Source organism: Ambystoma mexicanum, chromosome 4q, assembly GCF_040938575.1.
Source record: "Ambystoma mexicanum isolate Mex_15411 chromosome 4q, UKY_AmexF1_1, whole genome shotgun sequence".
Lineage (NCBI taxonomy): Eukaryota > Metazoa > Chordata > Amphibia > Caudata > Ambystomatidae > Ambystoma > Ambystoma mexicanum.
The window spans coordinates 526876362-526891991 of NC_090928.1; the positions used below are offsets into that span (position 1 = coordinate 526876362).

Below are 15630 nucleotides of genomic sequence, written 5' to 3' on the forward strand. Positions count from 1 at the left end.
TAGTCTAAGAAAGTATCAAACACAATTACCAGTCAATATCAGAACGCATTGAAGAATATCAGGAAATAGCCGATTAAACCTGTGTGGAAAAAAGTCTTATTTGTGTTTTCTCCACTTTATTTTATAGTAAGATGATACATACTTTTTCTTTTACAGTGAATACATTAAGGTGTGGTATTGCCCCATTACACATCATCCAGACATGCATTCATATATTGCATGTTAACAATGAAAATATTGCAAATATTGTAAAGAGACTTTCAATTTCTATTTTTTTGGTCAAAAAGCACGAAAATTTTAGTTGTTTTCGCCCAACGTTTTCTTCCCTATCCCTGCACTGCCGCTTTCCACAGATAGGATGTATTTTTTTGGTCAAAAAGCACTACAATTTTAGTTGTTTTCGCCCAACGTGGGGCTCGAACCCACGACCCTGAGATTAAGAGTCTCATGCTCTACCGACTGAGCTAGCCGGGCTCCTTTGGATGCTTATAGTTTTCTTCCCTATCCCTGCACTGCCGTTTTCCACAGATAGGATGTATTTTTTTGGTCAAAAAGAACTACAATTTTAGTTGTTTTCGCCCAACGTGGGGCTCGAACCCACGACCCTGAGATTAAGAGTCTCATGCTCTACCGACTGAGCTAGCCGGGCTCCTTTGGATGCCTATAGTTTTCTTCCCTATCCCTGCACTGCCGTTTTCCACAGATAGGATGTATTTTTTTGGTCAAAAAGCAGTACAATTTTAGTTGTTTTCGCCCAACGTGGGGCTCGAACCCACGACCCTGAGATTAAGAGTCTCATGCTCTACCGACTGAGCTAGCCGGGCTCCTTTGAATGCCTATAGTTTTCTTCCCTATCCCTGCACTGCCGCTTTCCACAGATAGGATGCTGTGTAATCATAGGCTCTGGTGGAGTTTGGAAAGAAAATACACATCAGCCAGAGGCAGAAATAGTCTAAGAAAGTATCAAACACAATTACCAGTCAATATCAGAACGCATTGAAGAATATCAGGAAATAGCTGATTAAACCTGTGTGGAAAAAAGTCTTATTTGTGTTTTCTCCACTTTATTTTATAGTAAGATGATACATACTTTTTCTTTTACAGTGAATACATTAAGGTGTGGTATTGCCCCATTACACATCATCCGGACATGCATTCATATATTGCATGTTAACAATCAAAATATTGCAAATATTGTAAAGAGAATTTCAATTTCTATTTTTTTGGTCAAAAAGCATTAAAATTTTAGTTGTTTTCGCCCAACGTGGGGCTCGCACCCACGACCCTGAGATTAAGATTCTCATGCTCTACCGACGGAGCTAGCCGGGCTCCTTTGGATACCTATAGTTTTCTTCCCTATCCCTGCACTGCCGTTTTGCACAGATAGGATGCTGTGTAATCATAGGCTCTGGTGGAGTTTGGAAAGAAAATACACATCAGCCAGAGGCAGAAATAGTCTAAGAAAGTATCAAACACAATTACCAGTCAATATCAGAACGCATTGAAGAATATCAGGAAATAGCTGATTAAACCTGTGTGGAAAAAAGTCTTATTTGTGTTTTCTCCACTTTATTTTATAGTAAGATGATACATACTTTTTCTTTTACAGTGAATACATTAAGGTGTGGTATTGCCCCATTACACATCATCCAGACATGCATTCATATATTGCATGTTAACAATCAAAATATTGCAAATATTGTAAAGAGACTTTCAATTTCTATTTTTTTGGTCAAAAAGCATTAAAATTGTAGTTGTTTTCGCCCAACGTGGGGCTCGCACCCACGACCCTGAGATGAAGAGTCTCATGCTCTACCGACTGAGCTAGCCAGGCTCCTTTGGATGCCTATAGTTTTCTTCCCTATCCCTGCACTGCCGCTTTCCACAGATAGGATGCTGTGTAATCATAGGCTCTGGTGGAGTTTGGAAAGAAAATACACATCAGCCAGAGGCAGAAATAGTCTAAGAAAGTATCAAACACAATTACCAGTCAATATCAGAACGCATTGAAGAATATCAGGAAATAGCCGATTAAACCTGTGTGGAAAAAAGTCTTATTTGTGTTTTCTCCACTTTATTTTATAGTAAGATGATGCATACTTTTTCTTTTACAGTGAATACATTAAGGTATGGTATTGCCCCATTACACATCATCCAGACATGCATTCATATATTGCATGTTAACAATGAAAATATTGCAAAGAGACTTTCAATTTCTATTTTTTTGGTCAAAAAGCACTAAAATTTTAGTTGTTTTCCCCCAACGTGGGGCTCGAACCCACGACCCTGAGATTAAGAGTCTCATGCTCTACCGACTGAGCTAGCCGGGCTCCTTTGGATGCCTATAGTTTTCTTCCCTATCCCTGCACTGCCGCTTTCCACAGATAGGATGCTGTGTAATCATAGGCTCTGGTGGAGTTTGGAAAGAAAATACACATCAGCCAGAGGCAGAAATAGTCTAAGAAAGTATCAAACACAATTACCAGTCAATATCAGAACGCATTGAAGAATATCAGGAAATAGCCGATTAAACCTGTGTGGAAAAAAGTCTTATTTGTGTTTTCTCCACTTTATTTTATAGTAAGATGATACATACTTTTTCTTTTACAGTGAATACATTAAGGTGTGGTATTGCCCCATTACACATCATCCAGACATGCATTCATATATTGCATGTTAACAATGAAAATATTGCAAATATTGTAAAGAGACTTTCAATTTCTATTTTTTTGGTCAAAAAGCACGAAAATTTTAGTTGTTTTCGCCCAACGTTTTCTTCCCTATCCCTGCACTGCCGCTTTCCACAGATAGGATGTATTTTTTTGGTCAAAAAGCACTACAATTTTAGTTGTTTTCGCCCAACGTGGGGCTCGAACCCACGACCCTGAGATTAAGAGTCTCATGCTCTACCGACTGAGGTAGCCGGGCTCCTTTGGATGCTTATAGTTTTCTTCCCTATCCCTGCACTGCCGTTTTCCACAGATAGGATGTATTTTTTTGGTCAAAAAGCAGTACAATTTTAGTTGTTTTCGCCCAACGTGGGGCTCGAACCCACGACCCTGAGATTAAGAGTCTCATGCTCTACCGACTGAGCTAGCCGGGCTCCTTTGAATGCCTATAGTTTTCTTCCCTATCCCTGCACTGCCGCTTTCCACAGATAGGATGCTGTGTAATCATAGGCTCTGGTGGAGTTTGGAAAGAAAATACACATCAGCCAGAGGCAGAAATAGTCTAAGAAAGTATCAAACACAATTACCAGTCAATATCAGAACGCATTGAAGAATATCAGGAAATAGCCGATTAAACCTGTGTGGAAAAAAGTCTTATTTGTGTTTTCTCCACTTTATTTTATAGTAAGATGATACATACTTTTTCTTTTACAGTGAATACATTAAGGTGTGGTATTGCCCCATTACACATCATCCAGACATGCATTCATATATTGCATGTTAACAATGAAAATATTGCAAATATTGTAAAGAGACTTTCAATTTCTATTTTTTTGGTCAAAAAGCACGAAAATTTTAGTTGTTTTCGCCCAACGTTTTCTTCCCTATCCCTGCACTGCCGCTTTCCACAGATAGGATGTATTTTTTTGGTCAAAAAGCACTACAATTTTAGTTGTTTTCGCCCAACGTGGGGCTCGAACCCACGACCCTGAGATTAAGAGTCTCATGCTCTACCGACTGAGCTAGCCGGGCTCCTTTGGATACCTATAGTTTTCTTCCCTATCCCTGCACTGCCGTTTTCCACAGATAGGATGTATTTTTTTGGTCAAAAAGCAGTACAATTTTAGTTGTTTTCGCCCAACGTGGGGCTCGAACCCACGACCCTGAGATTAAGAGTCTCATGCTCTACCGACTGAGCTAGCCGGGCTCCTTTGAATGCCTATAGTTTTCTTCCCTATCGCTGCACTGCCGCTTTCCACAGATAGGATGCTGTGTAATCATAGGCTCTGGTGGAGTTTGGAAAGAAAATACACATCAGCCAGAGGCAGAAATAGTCTAAGAAAGTATCAAACACAATTACCAGTCAATATCAGAACGCATTGAAGAATATCAGGAAATAGCCGATTAAACCTGTGTGGAAAAAAGTCTTATTTGTGTTTTCTCCACTTTATTTTATAGTAAGATGATACATACTTTTTCTTTTACAGTGAATACTTTAAGGTGTGGTATTGCCCCATTACACATCATCCAGACATGCATTCATATATTGCATGTTAACAATGAAAATATTGCAAATATTGTAAAGAGACTTTCAATTTCTATTTTTTTGGTCAAAAAGCACTAAAATTTTAGTTGTTTTCGCCCAACGTGGGGCTCGAACCCACGACCCTGAGATTAAGAGTCTCATGCTCTACCGACTGAGCTAGCCGGGCTCCTTTGGATGCCTATAGTTTTCTTCCCTATCCCTGCACTGCCGTTTTCCACAGATAGGATGCTGTGTAATCATAGGCTCTGGTGGAGTTTGGAAAGAAAATACACATCAGCCAGAGGCAGAAATAGTCTAAGAAAGTATCAAACACAATTACCAGTTAATATCTGAACGCATTGAAGAATATCAGGAAATAGCCGATTAAACCTGTGTGGAAAAAAGTCTTATTTGTGTTTTCTCCACTTTATTTTATAGTAAGATGATACATACTTTTTCTTTTACAGTGAATACATTAAGGTGTGGTATTGCCCCATTACACATCATCCAGACATGCATTCATATATTGCATGTTAACAATGAAAATATTGCAAATATTGTAAAGAGACTTTCAATTTCTATTTTTTTGGTCAAAAAGCACTACAATTTTAGTTGTTTTCGCCCAACGTTTTCTTCCCTATCCCTGCACTGCCGCTTTCCACAGATAGGATGTATTTTTTTGGTCAAAAAGCACTACAATTTTAGTTGTTTTCGCCCAACGTGGGGCTCGAACCCACGACCCTGAGATTAAGAGTCTCATGCTCTACCGTCTGAGCTAGCCGGGCTCCTTTGGATGCCTATAGTTTTCTTCCCTATCCCTGCACTGCCGCTTTCCACAGATAGGATGCTGTGTAATCATAGGCTCTGGTGGAGTTTGGAAAGAAAATACACATCAGCCAGAGGCAGAAATAGTCTAAGAAAGTATCAAACACAATTACCAGTCAATATCAGAACGCATTGAAGAATATCAGGAAATAGCCGATTAAACCTGTGTGGAAAAAAGTCTTATTTGTGTTTTCTCCACTTTATTTTATAGTAAGATGATACATACTTTTTCTTCTACAGTGAATACATTAAGGTGTGGTATTGCCCCATTACACATCATCCAGACATGCATTCATATATTGCATGTTAACAATGAAAATATTGCAAATATTGTAAAGAGACTTTCAATTTCTATTTTTTTGGTCAAAAAGCACTAAAATTTTAGTTGTTTTCGCCCAACGTGGGGCTCAAACCCACGACCCTGAGATTAAGAGTCTCATGCTCTACCGACTGAGCTAGCCGGGCTCCTTTGGATGCCTATAGTTTTCTTCCCTATCCCTGCACTGCCGTTTTCCACAGATAGGATGCTGTGTAATCATAGGCTCTGGTGGAGTTTGGAAAGAAAATACACATCAGCCAGAGGCAGAAATAGTCTAAGACAGTATCAAACACAATTACCAGTCAATATCCGAACGCATTGAAGAATATCAGGAAATAGCCGATTAAACCTGTGTGGAAAAAAGTCTTATTTGTGTTTTCTCCACTTTATTTTATAGTAAGATGATACATACTTTTTCTTTTACAGTGAATACATTAAGGTGTGGTATTGCCCCATTACACATCATCCAGACATGCATTCATATATTGCATGTTAACAATGAAAATATTGCAAATATTGCAAAGAGACTTTCAATTTCTATTTTTTTGGTCAAAAAGCACTAAAATTTTAGTTGTTTTCGCCCAACGTGGGGCTCGAACCCACGACCCTGAGATTAAGAGTCTCATGCTCCACCGACTGAGCTAGCCGGGCTCCTTTGGATGCCTATAGTTTTCTTCCCTATCCCTGCACTGCCGCTTTCCACAGATAGGATGCTGTGTAATCATAGGCTCTGGTGGAGTTTGGAAAGAAAATACACATCAGCCAGAGGCAGAAATAGTCTAAGAAAGTATCAAACACAATTACCAGTCAATATCAGAACGCATTGAAGAATATCAGGAAATAGCCGATTAAACCTGTGTGGAAAAAAGTCTTATTTGTGTTTTCTCCACTTTATTTTATAGTAAGATGATACATACTTTTTCTTTTACAGTGAATACATTAAGGTGTGGTATTGCCCCATTACACATCATCCAGACATGCATTCATATATTGCATGTTAACCATGAAAATATTGCAAATATTGTAAAGAGACTTTCAATTTCTATTTTTTTGGTCAAAAAGCACTAAAATTTTAGTTGTTTTCGCCCAACGTGGGGCTCGAACCCACGACCCTGAGATTAAGAGTCTCATGCTCTACCGACTGAGCTAGCCGGGCTCCTTTGGATGCCTATAGTTTTCTTCCCTATCCCTGCACTGCCGTTTTCCACAGATAGGATGCTGTGTAATCATAGGCTCTGGTGGAGTTTGGAAAGAAAATACACATCAGCCAGAGGCAGAAATAGTCTAAGAAAGTATCAAACACAATTACCAGTTAATATCTGAACGCATTGAAGAATATCAGGAAATAGCCGATTAAACCTGTGTGGAAAAAAGTCTTATTTGTGTTTTCTCCACTTTATTTTATAGTAAGATGATACATACTTTTTCTTTTACAGTGAATACATTAAGGTGTGGTATTGCCCCATTACACATCATCCAGACATGCATTCATATATTGCATGTTAACAATGAAAATATTGCAAATATTGTAAAGAGACTTTCAATTTCTATTTTTTTGGTCAAAAAGCACTACAATTTTAGTTGTTTTCGCCCAACGTTTTCTTCCCTATCCCTGCACTGCCGCTTTCCACAGATAGGATGTATTTTTTTGGTCAAAAAGCACTACAATTTTAGTTGTTTTCGCCCAACGTGGGGCTCGAACCCACGACCCTGAGATTAAGAGTCTCATGCTCTACCGACTGAGCTAGCCGGGCTCCTTTGGATGCCTATAGTTTTCTTCCCTATCCCTGCACTGCCGCTTTCCACAGATAGGATGCTGTGTAATCATAGGCTCTGGTGGAGTTTGGAAAGAAAATACACATCAGCCAGAGGCAGAAATAGTCTAAGAAAGTATCAAACACAATTACCAGTCAATATCAGAACGCATTGAAGAATATCAGGAAATAGCCGATTAAACCTGTGTGGAAAAAAGTCTTATTTGTGTTTTCTCCACTTTATTTTATAGTAAGATGATACATACTTTTTCTTCTACAGTGAATACATTAAGGTGTGGTATTGCCCCATTACACATCATCCAGACATGCATTCATATATTGCATGTTAACAATGAAAATATTGCAAATATTGTAAAGAGACTTTCAATTTCTATTTTTTTGGTCAAAAAGCACTAAAATTTTAGTTGTTTTCGCCCAACGTGGGGCTCAAACCCACGACCCTGAGATTAAGAGTCTCATGCTCTACCGACTGAGCTAGCCGGGCTCCTTTGGATGCCTATAGTTTTCTTCCCTATCCCTGCACTGCCGTTTTCCACAGATAGGATGCTGTGTAATCATAGGCTCTGGTGGAGTTTGGAAAGAAAATACACATCAGCCAGAGGCAGAAATAGTCTAAGACAGTATCAAACACAATTACCAGTCAATATCCGAACGCATTGAAGAATATCAGGAAATAGCCGATTAAACCTGTGTGGAAAAAAGTCTTATTTGTGTTTTCTCCACTTTATTTTATAGTAAGATGATACATACTTTTTCTTTTACAGTGAATACATTAAGGTGTGGTATTGCCCCATTACACATCATCCAGACATGCATTCATATATTTCATGTTAACAATGAAAATATTGCAAATATTGTAAAGAGACTTTCAATTTCTATTTTTTTGGTCAAAAAGCACTAAAATTTTAGTTGTTTTCGCCCAACGTGGGTTTCGCACCCACGACCCTGAGATTAAGAGTCTCATGCTCTACCGACTGAGCTAGCCGGGCTCCTTTGGATGCCTATAGTTTTCTTCCCTATCCCTGCACTGCCGCTTTCCACAGATAGGATGCTGTGTAATCATAGGCTCTGGTGGAGTTTGGAAAGAAAATACACATCAGCCAGAGGCAGAAATAGTCTAAGAAAGTATCAAACACAATTACCAGTCAATTTCAGAACGCATTGAAGAATATCAGGAAATAGCCGATTAAACCTGTGTGGAAAAAAGTCTTATTTGTGTTTTCTCCACTTTATTTTATAGTAAGATGATGCATACTTTTTCTTTTACAGTGAATACATTAAGGTATGGTATTGCCCCATTACACATCATCCAGACATGCATTCATATATTGCATGTTAACAATGAAAATATTGCAAAGAGACTTTCAATTTCTATTTTTTTGGTCAAAAAGCACTAAAATTTTAGTTGTTTTCGCCCAACGTGGGGCTCGAACCCACGACCCTGAGATTAAGAGTCTCATGCTCCACCGACTGAGCTAGCCGGGCTCCTTTGGATGCCTATAGTTTTCTTCCCTATCCCTGCACTGCCGTTTTCCACAGATAGGATGCTGTGTAATCATAGGCTCTGGTGGAGTTTGGAAAGAAAATACACATCAGCCAGAGGCAGAAATAGTCTAAGAAAGTATCAAACACAATTACCAGTTAATATCTGAACGCATTGAAGAATATCAGGAAATAGCCGATTAAACCTGTGTGGAAAAAAGTCTTATTTGTGTTTTCTCCACTTTATTTTATAGTAAGATGATACATACTTTTTCTTTTACAGTGAATACATTAAGGTGTGGTATTGCCCCATTACACATCATCCAGACATGCATTCATATATTGCATGTTAACAATGAAAATATTGCAAATATTGTAAAGAGACTTTCAATTTCTATTTTTTTGGTCAAAAAGCACGAAAATTTTAGTTGTTTTCGCCCAACGTTTTCTTCCCTATCCCTGCACTGCCGCTTTCCACAGATAGGATGTATTTTTTTGGTCAAAAAGCACTACAATTTTAGTTGTTTTCGCCCAACGTGGGGCTCGAACCCACGACCCTGAGATTAAGAGTCTCATGCTCTACCGACTGAGCTAGCCGGGCTCCTTTGGATGCCTATAGTTTTCTTCCCTATCCCTGCACTGCCGCTTTCCACAGATAGGATGCTGTGTAATCATAGGCTCTGGTGGAGTTTGGAAAGAAAATACACATCAGCCAGAGGCAGAAATAGTCTAAGAAAGTATCAAGCACAATTACCAGTCAATATCAGAACGCATTGAAGAATATCAGGAAATAGCCGATTAAACCTGTGTGGAAAAAAGTCTTATTTGTGTTTTCTCCACTTTATTTTATAGTAAGATGATACATACTTTTTCTTCTACAGTGAATACATTAAGGTGTGGTATTGCCCCATTACACATCATCCAGACATGCATTCATATATTGCATGTTAACAATGAAAATATTGCAAATATTGTAAAGAGACTTTCAATTTCTATTTTTTTGGTCAAAAAGCACTAAAATTTTAGTTGTTTTCGCCCAACGTGGGGCTCGAACCCACGACCCTGAGATTAAGAGTCTCATGCTCTACCGACTGAGCTAGCCGGGCTCCTTTGGATGCCTATAGTTTTCTTCCCTATCCCTGCACTGCCGTTTTCCACAGATAGGATGCTGTGTAATCATAGGCTCTGGTGGAGTTTGGAAAGAAAATACACATCAGCCAGAGGCAGAAATAGTCTAAGAAAGTATCAAACACAATTACCAGTTAATATCTGAACGCATTAAAGAATATCAGGAAATAGCCGATTAAACCTGTGTGGAAAAAAGTCTTATTTGTGTTTTCTCCACTTTATTTTATAGTAAGATGATACATACTTTTTCTTTTACAGTGAATACATTAAGGTGTGGTATTGCCCCATTACACATCATCCAGACATGCATTCATATATTGCATGTTAACAATGAAAATATTGCAAATATTGTAAAGAGACTTTCAATTTCTATTTTTTTGGTCAAAAAGCACAAAAATTTTAGTTGTTTTCGCCCAACGTTTTCTTCCCTATCCCTGCACTGCCGCTTTCCACAGATAGGATGTATTTTTTTGGTCAAAAAGCACTACAATTTTAGTTGTTTTCGCCCAACGTGGGGCTCGAACCCACGACCCTGAGATTAAGAGTCTCATGCTCTACCGTCTGAGCTAGCCGGGCTCCTTTGGATGCCTATAGTTTTCTTCCCTATCCCTGCACTGCCGCTTTCCACAGATAGGATGCTGTGTAATCATAGGCTCTGGTGGAGTTTGGAAAGAAAATACACATCAGCCAGAGGCAGAAATAGTCTAAGAAAGTATCAAACACAATTACCAGTCAATATCAGAACGCATTGAAGAATATCAGGAAATAGCCGATTAAACCTGTGTGGAAAAAAGTCTTATTTGTGTTTTCTCCACTTTATTTTATAGTAAGATGATACATACTTTTTCTTCTACAGTGAATACATTAAGGTGTGGTATTGCCCCATTACACATCATCCAGACATGCATTCATATATTGCATGTTAACAATGAAAATATTGCAAATATTGTAAAGAGACTTTCAATTTCTATTTTTTTGGTCAAAAAGCACTAAAATTTTAGTTGTTTTCGCCCAACGTGGGGCTCAAACCCACGACCCTGAGATTAAGAGTCTCATGCTCTACCGACTGAGCTAGCCGGGCTCCTTTGGATGCCTATAGTTTTCTTCCCTATCCCTGCACTGCCGTTTTCCACAGATAGGATGCTGTGTAATCATAGGCTCTGGTGGAGTTTGGAAAGAAAATACACATCAGCCAGAGGCAGAAATAGTCTAAGACAGTATCAAACACAATTACCAGTCAATATCCGAACGCATTGAAGAATATCAGGAAATAGCCGATTAAACCTGTGTGGAAAAAAGTCTTATTTGTGTTTTCTCCACTTTATTTTATAGTAAGATGATACATACTTTTTCTTTTACAGTGAATACATTAAGGTGTGGTATTGCCCCATTACACATCATCCAGACATGCATTCATATATTGCATGTTAACAATGAAAATATTGCAAATATTGCAAAGAGACTTTCAATTTCTATTTTTTTGGTCAAAAAGCACTAAAATTTTAGTTGTTTTCGCCCAACGTGGGGCTCGAACCCACGACCCTGAGATTAAGAGTCTCATGCTCCACCGACTGAGCTAGCCGGGCTCCTTTGGATGCCTATAGTTTTCTTCCCTATCCCTGCACTGCCGCTTTCCACAGATAGGATGCTGTGTAATCATAGGCTCTGGTGGAGTTTGGAAAGAAAATACACATCAGCCAGAGGCAGAAATAGTCTAAGAAAGTATCAAACACAATTACCAGTCAATTTCAGAACGCATTGAAGAATATCAGGAAATAGCCGATTAAACCTGTGTGGAAAAAAGTCTTATTTGTGTTTTCTCCACTTTATTTTATAGTAAGATGATACATACTTTTTCTTTTACAGTGAATACATTAAGGTGTGGTATTGCCCCATTACACATCATCCAGACATGCATTCATATATTGCATGTTAACCATGAAAATATTGCAAATATTGTAAAGAGACTTTCAATTTCTATTTTTTTGGTCAAAAAGCACTAAAATTTTAGTTGTTTTCGCCCAACGTGGGGCTCGAACCCACGACCCTGAGATTAAGAGTCTCATGCTCTACCGACTGAGCTAGCCGGGCTCCTTTGGATGCCTATAGTTTTCTTCCCTATCCCTGCACTGCCGTTTTCCACAGATAGGATGCTGTGTAATCATAGGCTCTGGTGGAGTTTGGAAAGAAAATACACATCAGCCAGAGGCAGAAATAGTCTAAGAAAGTATCAAACACAATTACCAGTTAATATCTGAACGCATTGAAGAATATCAGGAAATAGCCGATTAAACCTGTGTGGAAAAAAGTCTTATTTGTGTTTTCTCCACTTTATTTTATAGTAAGATGATACATACTTTTTCTTTTACAGTGAATACATTAAGGTGTGGTATTGCCCCATTACACATCATCCAGACATGCATTCATATATTGCATGTTAACAATGAAAATATTGCAAATATTGTAAAGAGACTTTCAATTTCTATTTTTTTGGTCAAAAAGCACTACAATTTTAGTTGTTTTCGCCCAACGTTTTCTTCCCTATCCCTGCACTGCCGCTTTCCACAGATAGGATGTATTTTTTTGGTCAAAAAGCACTACAATTTTAGTTGTTTTCGCCCAACGTGGGGCTCGAACCCACGACCCTGAGATTAAGAGTCTCATGCTCTACCGACTGAGCTAGCCGGGCTCCTTTGGATGCCTATAGTTTTCTTCCCTATCCCTGCACTGCCGCTTTCCACAGATAGGATGCTGTGTAATCATAGGCTCTGGTGGAGTTTGGAAAGAAAATACACATCAGCCAGAGGCAGAAATAGTCTAAGAAAGTATCAAACACAATTACCAGTCAATATCAGAACGCATTGAAGAATATCAGGAAATAGCCGATTAAACCTGTGTGGAAAAAAGTCTTATTTGTGTTTTCTCCACTTTATTTTATAGTAAGATGATACATACTTTTTCTTCTACAGTGAATACATTAAGGTGTGGTATTGCCCCATTACACATCATCCAGACATGCATTCATATATTGCATGTTAACAATGAAAATATTGCAAATATTGTAAAGAGACTTTCAATTTCTATTTTTTTGGTCAAAAAGCACTAAAATTTTAGTTGTTTTCGCCCAACGTGGGGCTCAAACCCATGACCCTGAGATTAAGAGTCTCATGCTGTACCGACTGAGCTAGCCGGGCTCCTTTGGATGCCTATAGTTTTCTTCCCTATCCCTGCACTGCCGTTTTCCACAGATAGGATGCTGTGTAATCATAGGCTCTGGTGGAGTTTGGAAAGAAAATACACATCAGCCAGAGGCAGAAATAGTCTAAGACAGTATCAAACACAATTACCAGTCAATATCCGAACGCATTGAAGAATATCAGGAAATAGCCGATTAAACCTGTGTGGAAAAAAGTCTTATTTGTGTTTTCTCCACTTTATTTTATAGTAAGATGATACATACTTTTTCTTTTACAGTGAATACATTAAGGTGTGGTATTGCCCCATTACACATCATCCAGACATGCATTCATATATTTCATGTTAACAATGAAAATATTGCAAATATTGTAAAGAGACTTTCAATTTCTATTTTTTTGGTCAAAAAGCACTAAAATTTTAGTTGTTTTCGCCCAACGTGGGTTTCGCACCCACGACCCTGAGATTAAGAGTGTCATGCTCTACCGACTGAGCTAGCCGGGCTCCTTTGGATGCCTATAGTTTTCTTCCCTATCCCTGCACTGCCGCTTTCCACAGATAGGATGCTGTGTAATCATAGGCTCTGGTGGAGTTTGGAAAGAAAATACACATCAGCCAGAGGCAGAAATAGTCTAAGAAAGTATCAAACACAATTACCAGTCAATATCAGAACGCATTGAAGAATATCAGGAAATAGCCGATTAAACCTGTGTGGAAAAAAGTCTTATTTGTGTTTTCTCCACTTTATTTTATAGTAAGATGATGCATACTTTTTCTTTTACAGTGAATACATTAAGGTATGGTATTGCCCCATTACACATCATCCAGACATGCATTCATATATTGCATGTTAACAATGAAAATATTGCAAAGAGACTTTCAATTTCTATTTTTTTGGTCAAAAAGCACTAAAATTTTAGTTGTTTTCGCCCAACGTGGGGCTCGAACCCACGACCCTGAGATTAAGAGTCTCATGCTCCACCGACTGAGCTAGCCGGGCTCCTTTGGATGCCTATAGTTTTCTTCCCTATCCCTGCACTGCCGTTTTCCACAGATAGGATGCTGTGTAATCATAGGCTCTGGTGGAGTTTGGAAAGAAAATACACATCAGCCAGAGGCAGAAATAGTCTAAGAAAGTATCAAACACAATTACCAGTTAATATCTGAACGCATTGAAGAATATCAGGAAATAGCCGATTAAACCTGTGTGGAAAAAAGTCTTATTTGTGTTTTCTCCACTTTATTTTATAGTAAGATGATACATACTTTTTCTTTTACAGTGAATACATTAAGGTGTGGTATTGCCCCATTACACATCATCCAGACATGCATTCATATATTGCATGTTAACAATGAAAATATTGCAAATATTGTAAAGAGACTTTCAATTTCTATTTTTTTGGTCAAAAAGCACGAAAATTTTAGTTGTTTTCGCCCAACGTTTTCTTCCCTATCCCTGCACTGCCGCTTTCCACAGATAGGATGTATTTTTTTGGTCAAAAAGCACTACAATTTTAGTTGTTTTCGCCCAACGTGGGGCTCGAACCCACGACCCTGAGATTAAGAGTCTCATGCTCTACCGACTGAGCTAGCCGGGCTCCTTTGGATGCCTATAGTTTTCTTCCCTATCCCTGCACTGCCGCTTTCCACAGATAGGATGCTGTGTAATCATAGGCTCTGGTGGAGTTTGGAAAGAAAATACACATCAGCCAGAGGCAGAAATAGTCTAAGAAAGTATCAAGCACAATTACCAGTCAATATCAGAACGCATTGAAGAATATCAGGAAATAGCCGATTAAACCTGTGTGGAAAAAAGTCTTATTTGTGTTTTCTCCACTTTATTTTATAGTAAGATGATACATACTTTTTCTTCTACAGTGAATACATTAAGGTGTGGTATTGCCCCATTACACATCATCCAGACATGCATTCATATATTGCATGTTAACAATGAAAATATTGCAAATATTGTAAAGAGACTTTCAATTTCTATTTTTTTGGTCAAAAAGCACTAAAATTTTAGTTGTTTTCGCCCAACGTGGGGCTCGAACCCACGACCCTGAGATTAAGAGTCTCATGCTCTACCGACTGAGCTAGCCGGGCTCCTTTGGATGCCTATAGTTTTCTTCCCTATCCCTGCACTGCCGTTTTCCACAGATAGGATGCTGTGTAATCATAGGCTCTGGTGGAGTTTGGAAAGAAAATACACATCAGCCAGAGGCAGAAATAGTCTAAGAAAGTATCAAACACAATTACCAGTTAATATCTGAACGCATTAAAGAATATCAGGAAATAGCCGATTAAACCTGTGTGGAAAAAAGTCTTATTTGTGTTTTCTCCACTTTATTTTATAGTAAGATGATACATACTTTTTCTTTTACAGTGAATACATTAAGGTGTGGTATTGCCCCATTACACATCATACAGACATGCATTCATATATTGCATGTTAACAATGAAAATATTGCAAATATTGTAAAGAGACTTTCAATTTCTATTTTTTTGGTCAAAAAGCACGAAAATTTTAGTTGTTTTCGCCCAACGTTTTCTTCCCTATCCCTGCACTGCCGCTTTCCACAGATAGGATGTATTTTTTTGGTCAAAAAGCACTACAATTTTAGTTGTTTTCGCCCAACGTGGGGCTCGAACCCACGACCCTGAGATTAAGAGTCTCATGCTCTACCGACTGAGCTAGCCGGGCTCCTTTGGATG

The 15630-nt window shown here is 38.6% G+C and overlaps 16 non-coding genes across 16 annotated transcripts; all 16 read right to left on the reverse strand.

Annotated features, from left to right (window-relative positions):
• Positions 1-401: 401 nt before the first annotated feature.
• On the reverse strand, positions 402-474 carry TRNAK-CUU (transfer RNA lysine (anticodon CUU)). Its single transcript has one exon. It is a non-coding gene; the product is annotated as a tRNA-Lys (tRNA).
• Positions 475-576: 102 nt separating this feature from the next.
• Positions 577-649, reverse strand: TRNAK-CUU (transfer RNA lysine (anticodon CUU)). Its single transcript has one exon. It is a non-coding gene; the product is annotated as a tRNA-Lys (tRNA).
• Positions 650-751: 102 nt separating this feature from the next.
• On the reverse strand, positions 752-824 carry TRNAK-CUU (transfer RNA lysine (anticodon CUU)). Its single transcript has one exon. It is a non-coding gene; the product is annotated as a tRNA-Lys (tRNA).
• Positions 825-3030: 2206 nt separating this feature from the next.
• Positions 3031-3103, reverse strand: TRNAK-CUU (transfer RNA lysine (anticodon CUU)). The gene has a single exon. It is a non-coding gene; the product is annotated as a tRNA-Lys (tRNA).
• A 525-nt stretch (positions 3104-3628) lies between these two features.
• On the reverse strand, positions 3629-3701 carry TRNAK-CUU (transfer RNA lysine (anticodon CUU)). The gene has a single exon. It is a non-coding gene; the product is annotated as a tRNA-Lys (tRNA).
• A 102-nt stretch (positions 3702-3803) lies between these two features.
• TRNAK-CUU (transfer RNA lysine (anticodon CUU)) lies at positions 3804-3876 on the reverse strand. Its single transcript has one exon. It is a non-coding gene; the product is annotated as a tRNA-Lys (tRNA).
• A 432-nt stretch (positions 3877-4308) lies between these two features.
• Positions 4309-4381, reverse strand: TRNAK-CUU (transfer RNA lysine (anticodon CUU)). Its single transcript has one exon. It is a non-coding gene; the product is annotated as a tRNA-Lys (tRNA).
• A 2040-nt stretch (positions 4382-6421) lies between these two features.
• Positions 6422-6494, reverse strand: TRNAK-CUU (transfer RNA lysine (anticodon CUU)). The gene has a single exon. It is a non-coding gene; the product is annotated as a tRNA-Lys (tRNA).
• A 525-nt stretch (positions 6495-7019) lies between these two features.
• Positions 7020-7092, reverse strand: TRNAK-CUU (transfer RNA lysine (anticodon CUU)). Its single transcript has one exon. It is a non-coding gene; the product is annotated as a tRNA-Lys (tRNA).
• A 2031-nt stretch (positions 7093-9123) lies between these two features.
• On the reverse strand, positions 9124-9196 carry TRNAK-CUU (transfer RNA lysine (anticodon CUU)). Its single transcript has one exon. It is a non-coding gene; the product is annotated as a tRNA-Lys (tRNA).
• A 432-nt stretch (positions 9197-9628) lies between these two features.
• Positions 9629-9701, reverse strand: TRNAK-CUU (transfer RNA lysine (anticodon CUU)). Its single transcript has one exon. It is a non-coding gene; the product is annotated as a tRNA-Lys (tRNA).
• A 2040-nt stretch (positions 9702-11741) lies between these two features.
• Positions 11742-11814, reverse strand: TRNAK-CUU (transfer RNA lysine (anticodon CUU)). The gene has a single exon. It is a non-coding gene; the product is annotated as a tRNA-Lys (tRNA).
• Positions 11815-12339: 525 nt separating this feature from the next.
• On the reverse strand, positions 12340-12412 carry TRNAK-CUU (transfer RNA lysine (anticodon CUU)). The gene has a single exon. It is a non-coding gene; the product is annotated as a tRNA-Lys (tRNA).
• A 2031-nt stretch (positions 12413-14443) lies between these two features.
• Positions 14444-14516, reverse strand: TRNAK-CUU (transfer RNA lysine (anticodon CUU)). The gene has a single exon. It is a non-coding gene; the product is annotated as a tRNA-Lys (tRNA).
• Positions 14517-14948: 432 nt separating this feature from the next.
• TRNAK-CUU (transfer RNA lysine (anticodon CUU)) lies at positions 14949-15021 on the reverse strand. Its single transcript has one exon. It is a non-coding gene; the product is annotated as a tRNA-Lys (tRNA).
• Positions 15022-15546: 525 nt separating this feature from the next.
• TRNAK-CUU (transfer RNA lysine (anticodon CUU)) lies at positions 15547-15619 on the reverse strand. Its single transcript has one exon. It is a non-coding gene; the product is annotated as a tRNA-Lys (tRNA).
• Between the last annotated feature and the right edge of the window lie 11 nt (positions 15620-15630).